Below are 6000 nucleotides of genomic sequence, written 5' to 3' on the forward strand. Positions count from 1 at the left end.
CACACATTTTTTATGCTGTGTATCTCTCCGGCGAAGATTCTGGTGTCTATTAAGGTGTGAGTTGCAGATGAAACTTTTTCCCCCATCAATAGGGGGAAATTCTCTGTGTAAATTCTCTGATGTCTAATAAGGGCTAAGTTCACCATGAAGCCTTTCCCCCACACTCAGCATTCATAGGGTCTCTCTCCTGTGTGGATCCTCTGATGGCTAATAAGGCCTGAGCGCCAAGTGAATTTTTCCCCACATTCTGAGCACTCATAGGGTCTCTCTCCTGTGTGGATCCTCTTATGACTAATTAGCTCTGAGCTCTGAGTGAAACTTTTCCCGCACTCACAACAGTCATAGGGTCTCTCTCCCGTGTGGAGCCGCTCATGAATAATAAGGTGTGAGCTCCGAGAGAACTTTTTTCCACACTCACAGCATTCATAGGGTCTCTCTCCCGTGTGGATCCTCTCATGGCTAATAAGGTGTGACTTCTGAGTGAAGCTTTTCCTGCACACATGGCATGCATAGGGTCTCTCTCCCGTGTGGATTCTCTGATGAGTAATAAGGTCTGAGTTGACGTTGAAGCTTTTCCCGCACTCGCCACATTCGTAGGGTCTCTCTCCCGTGTGGATTCTCTGGTGTATAATAAGCTCTGAGCTCTGTGTGAAGCTTTTCCCACACTCACAACATTCGTAGGGTCTCTCTCCCGTGTGGAGCCTCTGATGTATAATAAGGTATGAGCTCCGGGTGAACTTTTTCCCGCACTGACAGCATTCGTAGGGTCTCTCTCCCGTGTGTATTCTCTGATGATTAATAAGGGTTGAGCTCTGAGTGAACTTTTTCCCGCACTCACAACATTCATAGGGCCGCTCTCGCGTGTGAATTCTCTGATGATTAATGAGGCCTGAGCTCCGTGTGAACTTTTTCCCGCACTCGCAGCATTCATACGGTCTCTCTCCTGTGTGGATCCTCTGATGACTGATAAGGGCAGAGCTCTGAGTGAAGCTTTTCCCACACTCGCCGCATTCATAGGGTGTCTGTCCTGTGTGGATCCTCTGATGACTGATAAGAGCTGAGCTCTGAGTGAAGCTTTTCCCGCACTGACAGCATTCATAGGGTCTCTCTCCTGTGTGGATCCTCTGATGTGTAATAAGGGCTGAGCTCTGAGTGAACTTTTTCCCGCACTCACAGCACTCATAGGGTCTCTCTCCCGTGTGGATCCTCTGATGACTTATCAGGTTTGACTGATGATTGAAGTTTTTCCCACACTCACAGCATCCATAGGGCTTCTCTCCCGTGTGGATTATCTCATGTTTCAAAAGGTCTGAGCGGCTACCAAAGCTTTTCCCACACTCAGTGCATGTGTTTTTTCTCTCTCCAGTAGGTATTCCCTGCTGGGCTGTGATTTCCTTGATGTTGTTGTGCGTTCCTCGGCAATCAGTGGATTTACCCACTTTCTCCCTGGGCTGGTTTCCTGGCTCTCCCTCTTGCTTTTGTTGATCCTTACAGATTTTTCCCTGAACTCGACACCTGGACAATTTCCCTTTGGATCCTGACAATAATCCTCCAGATGGTTCCACTTGCCCTGCATCATCCTGCTGGGGATTTTGCTTCCTGTTCTCACTCACCATCCCATCACCTGCTGGGACAGAGGGAGAAATCTCAGAAACAGGGGTGGGAAAGGGGGGGAAAGACACTGAAAAAGAAAACCCAGTAGCTGAATTCTCCTAAACTTTTTTTTAATAGGAGAGAGAGGAGGGGAAAATTTCTGCTTCCACATCCCGTCGGGGAGGGAAATACTGCCTGGGGTCAATCACGATGAGTAGGAAGCCATGTGCGATAGCGGCCCAGAGGATACAAGGCCTGTTGCGGATAATCCTGAACTCTGAGAGATCACAGGGGCTTTTTAGAGAGTCCCAGCTGCTTCTTACAGGCACTAAGAGTTACTGAATTGGTTTAGTGATTTCTCACCTGTGCGAGCACCTCTCAGGCTCCGTCTTTTCTCAGAGCCCCAGGGATCCAGGACCCACAGCTTTTCCTCTTGTTCCAGCTGGGAGATCAAATCAGGTTTGGAAACGGAAAACCCTGCTCAAGGGAAAGAAAACAAGGGAGCATCAGGGGAAGTCACGGGACATTGGTCACAAAGACTGTTCTATTATTTCAACCCCAGCCCATATTAAAGCAGTAAAATCCAGGGTCAGCGCCCCAAGTGGTCAAAGGTGCAGGACACTCTGCTTATGCTGGATTTAAGAATCCCCCTCTCGACTGGTAACACACACACAGCCTCCTCCAAGGGGCTCCTAAAACACAGAGACAGGAACTCCACGTCCCAGAAAGCAGATTCCAGCCAGAGGGGAAGCCACCCGGGATCTGCTTCTTAATCACAGAGACAAACCCAGAGACAATGAGAGAGTTGTAGGAAAGCTGGGACGCGTGAGCATGGGCTGGTGGGATTCAGCGCAGTATGGAACAGGAGGGACTGCGGGTGTCACCGAATCCCGCATCTCAGGGCTTGTCTACACTTGAAACACAGTAGCCACAGTACCGTAGTGTGTCAGGATAGACACTCACGACACCAACAGGAAGGGCTATCCACTTTCCCCGGAGGCAGTAGCTGGGTTGACAGAAGCATTATTTTTTGTTTAAAGACCAACTACTCTAACTACTCTAAAATCCACATGTTTATTCGGATCATCTTGAAAACTGATGGGCAAATTTTTCATGGCCATTTCGGGAAGAGTTGCTGGTCTAAATACGGGGTGATTTGATCAAGAGGTCCTTCGATAGAGCCCTGGCACCAGAGGCAGCTTGTTACAAAATCCTCTTGCTCGTGCAACATTTTCCTGCACGCGGCTGGGGGTCGGAGACATGGTTCTCATTGTCCCTTGGCTTTGATCTCTGTCAGTTCGTGGCGCCCATGGTCTCTTGGGTTAACCAGCCCTGAAAATGCGAACTGCTGAATTTGGAATTTCAGAACTAAGCCAACCTGATGAGGCAGCGACATTGAAATGAACACGTGCTGCAAGACCAACTTTCTGTTAACCGTCGCATGTTTACAGCAAGCTGCTATCACAGCAGTAGCTGGCTCAGGGGTTAAGTTGTATTCACTGAACCTGATTGAGATTGAGCCCTACCACCTCTGATAGCTTTCAGACACCGTGGGTTGTGTCTTTTTCTTGCCTTCTGCAGAAGTTCCTCTTGAAAGTTCTGCCCTTTGACACTATCATGTTTGGGTTACGAGCAATATTTTAAAGCGTTCTGAAAAACCACATGCAGACGCTTGCCCGGTCTGCACTTAAAAGCTTTGCCAGCACAGTTCGGGGTGTGAAAAATTAACATAGCTAGGTTGGCAAAAGTTCTAGGGTAGACATAGTAATAGTGGCAAAAAATATCCATTAAATAAAATCAAGGTAATTAAATGCACATAAAGGACATTAATGTAAAGTTAAATTTGCCCAGTGCTTCCTCAGGCCCTCCCAGCATGCAGATGACAGTTACATTTAAACCTCGGAAAACTAGGAAATAAAGAATTCAAGGAAATCACTCAACAACAACACAAGCTTAACTCTGCCCCTTCCCTAACCCTGGCTTTGGCCCTATCCACTGGGAATGGTTCAGGTGATGACTTCAAAGACGGCAGCAAATTCACCACCGTCAGATCAATTTATCCGGTTCGACTGAGCAGCCGTGAAGCCCCGCTCAATCGATCTGGAAGTCGAGCTCTTAAAACCACCTCTGAAAAAAGTATAGCACTGCGTTGACCGGGGCGCATTTCCCATTGGCATGGCGTAGCAGAGACGGCACGCAGAACATAAGTTAGGAAGTCGATGAAGCTTGCATAACTCCCATCGGCTGTTGCTGAATTTGCCGGTCCGCGTACACCAGGGCTCAATTAGGGTGGTGCAAAGGTTTACAGACTGCCAGAGAAATGGCAGCTTCCACATCTCAGGAAGTTTTCAAATTGAGTCTGGATGCCTTTCTGGAAGATGATTTAGTCAAACACAAGTAACACAAGTTATTCAACTCCATACAGCAGGAACTGGATGCAATTCTGTGCCCGGTGTTATAGAGGAGGTCAGAGTAGATGACCAAATAGTCCTTTCTGGCTGTGAATCTACAACAGATACAAGGAAGGACTAAGAAAATGCCCTTGCTTGTGCTGTGTCCCACAGATCAGAACACCAGTGTTTTATCTGCGTACTCTCCAGCTGTGGGCACTGTGTCTACTGGAGCGGTAACTGGATGCCAGATGGATTATTTGGAATAGCGGGGCAGAGCTGTGACTGTGATATGACAAGAGATGTGCGTGAAACTTCAGGGACCAAGTACGCCTCAGTTTCCCTGCCCAGGGGCGCAGGCTGTGTCAGTGAAGGTGCACAAAGTTGGGTTCCCATCACGGAGACTGCCAGCACGCCATTGGCATATGTGCTAGGTGCAGGGCTCAGTGAGGGCCAAGTCAAAGCAATGGCCCACCAGGAGCCCTGCAGGGGAGGGCGAAGGGCTGACGGCGTTTTGCAAGTCTGAGCTGGGGTGTGCGGAGCAGGCTCAGGGTTTGAGTGTCGGCCGGAGTCGGAAGCGTCTGTTCTTTACGCTGGATCTAAATCCAAGTTTTGCTTGAAGCAAAGGGAAGACGTTGGACTCTGTGCTGTACGGCTCCTGTGCTCTGTCCCCGCAGCGTTCCGTGGCAGGGGAGGGCAGAGCGCTGCTATGTGTGTCATTGACGTGTCGGGGTGCTGCTGACGCAGGGCAGAGTGGAGGTTGCATTGGGGCGGCATGAACTGTAGCTCTTCATTTCCCCTTCTAATAACGGAGGGGATGGGGATCCTTACCCAGTGAGGCCACGTTCTCATAGTTCTGCTGCGTGACGTCTCTGTAAAGGGCTCTCTGGGAGGGGTCCAGCAGAGCCCATTCCTCCTCAGTGAAACACACAGCCACCTCCTCGAAGGTCACTGGCCCCTGAAAGTGGAAGAGTCCTGCACTCAGTACCGGCTGCCCCCGTCATGCCCCCACTATTTGGGGGGGAAAGAGCCGATCCAATGGAAGCTCTGGGCGGTTCGCAGTCAGAAGAGTCCCAGCCCTACACCGCTCTGAGCAGCCAGGAAACATCAGGGCAAGGTTACCAGGAGAGAGCCCCTTGTCTCTCTCAGCAGACCCATCCCACACTGACTAGCCAGAGACTGATACAGGATATGGAGACCCTAGCAGGGTCCAGGAGAGCTCTCAGATAGGAAGCCCAACACCCTCCTCTTTGTGAGAAGCTGGGTATGAGGGGAGGGATGGGTCCCCTGAGCCTCACGGCTGGGTGCCCCCTTCATATCTCATAGCAGCCACCAGTTAGTCAGGTCAGCACTGGGAGTCTGGTCAGTTTTTCCAGCCCCATCTGTGTGGGTTGTTTCCTGTTCCACCAATTAGGGCATTTCCCCCTCCCAGGCTCCTGGGTCTGTTCCTAGAATCTAAGCTGCACATTCAACAAGTCCCGGCAGGTTTGTCACACCCTGTCCTCTGCCCTTTCTCCACCCTGGGTATCTCCTGCCCCGCTCCAACCTCCAAACCAGGCTACCCAAAATATGTTCCCACCTCCTGTGTATTTGCTGCCCCTGCCCCTCCAGTGGGAACCCACCAGCAACACCCCAATAATCCCTACCTGAACTGGCTCCACTGCAGCCATGTCCGGTGGGAGGATGGGACGAGCAGGAGGGAAACATGGACGTCCTCCTGCAGCCCGTCAGGGGGAGAAGGGCAGCTCTGGTCGGATTTCAGCTCAGGCTTTAGTTCATTTCACAGCCCGATTCCTGCCCCCCAGGCTTTGGTCTGCGGACAAATGTTCTGGCTTCTGCCCTGTGGGGAAAATGTTTGATCAGGTTATTACAATGTAGACCAGGCCCCAACCACCAGCCCTCAGCCCACAGAGACATTTTTAAGCCTCCTCAGTAACAAAGTCTCTGAACAAACTGCTAGAAAGGAGCCGAACCAAATCCATGCCCTGTCGCTGGCAGAGAACAACCGCTCCCTCTC

The 6000-nt window shown here is 50.6% G+C and overlaps 1 pseudogene; it reads right to left on the reverse strand.

Annotated features, from left to right (window-relative positions):
• LOC137158644 (zinc finger protein 420-like) overlaps window positions 1-5653 on the reverse strand; it is a 53494-nt pseudogene extending 47841 nt beyond the window's left edge.
• Window positions 5654-6000: the final 347 nt, after the last annotated feature.

Source organism: Emydura macquarii, unplaced genomic scaffold (assembly GCF_026122565.2).
Source record: "Emydura macquarii macquarii isolate MOO-44397 ecotype Brisbane River unplaced genomic scaffold, CSIRO-AGI_Emac_v2 contig_1781, whole genome shotgun sequence".
Taxonomy (NCBI): Eukaryota; Metazoa; Chordata; order Testudines; family Chelidae; genus Emydura; species Emydura macquarii.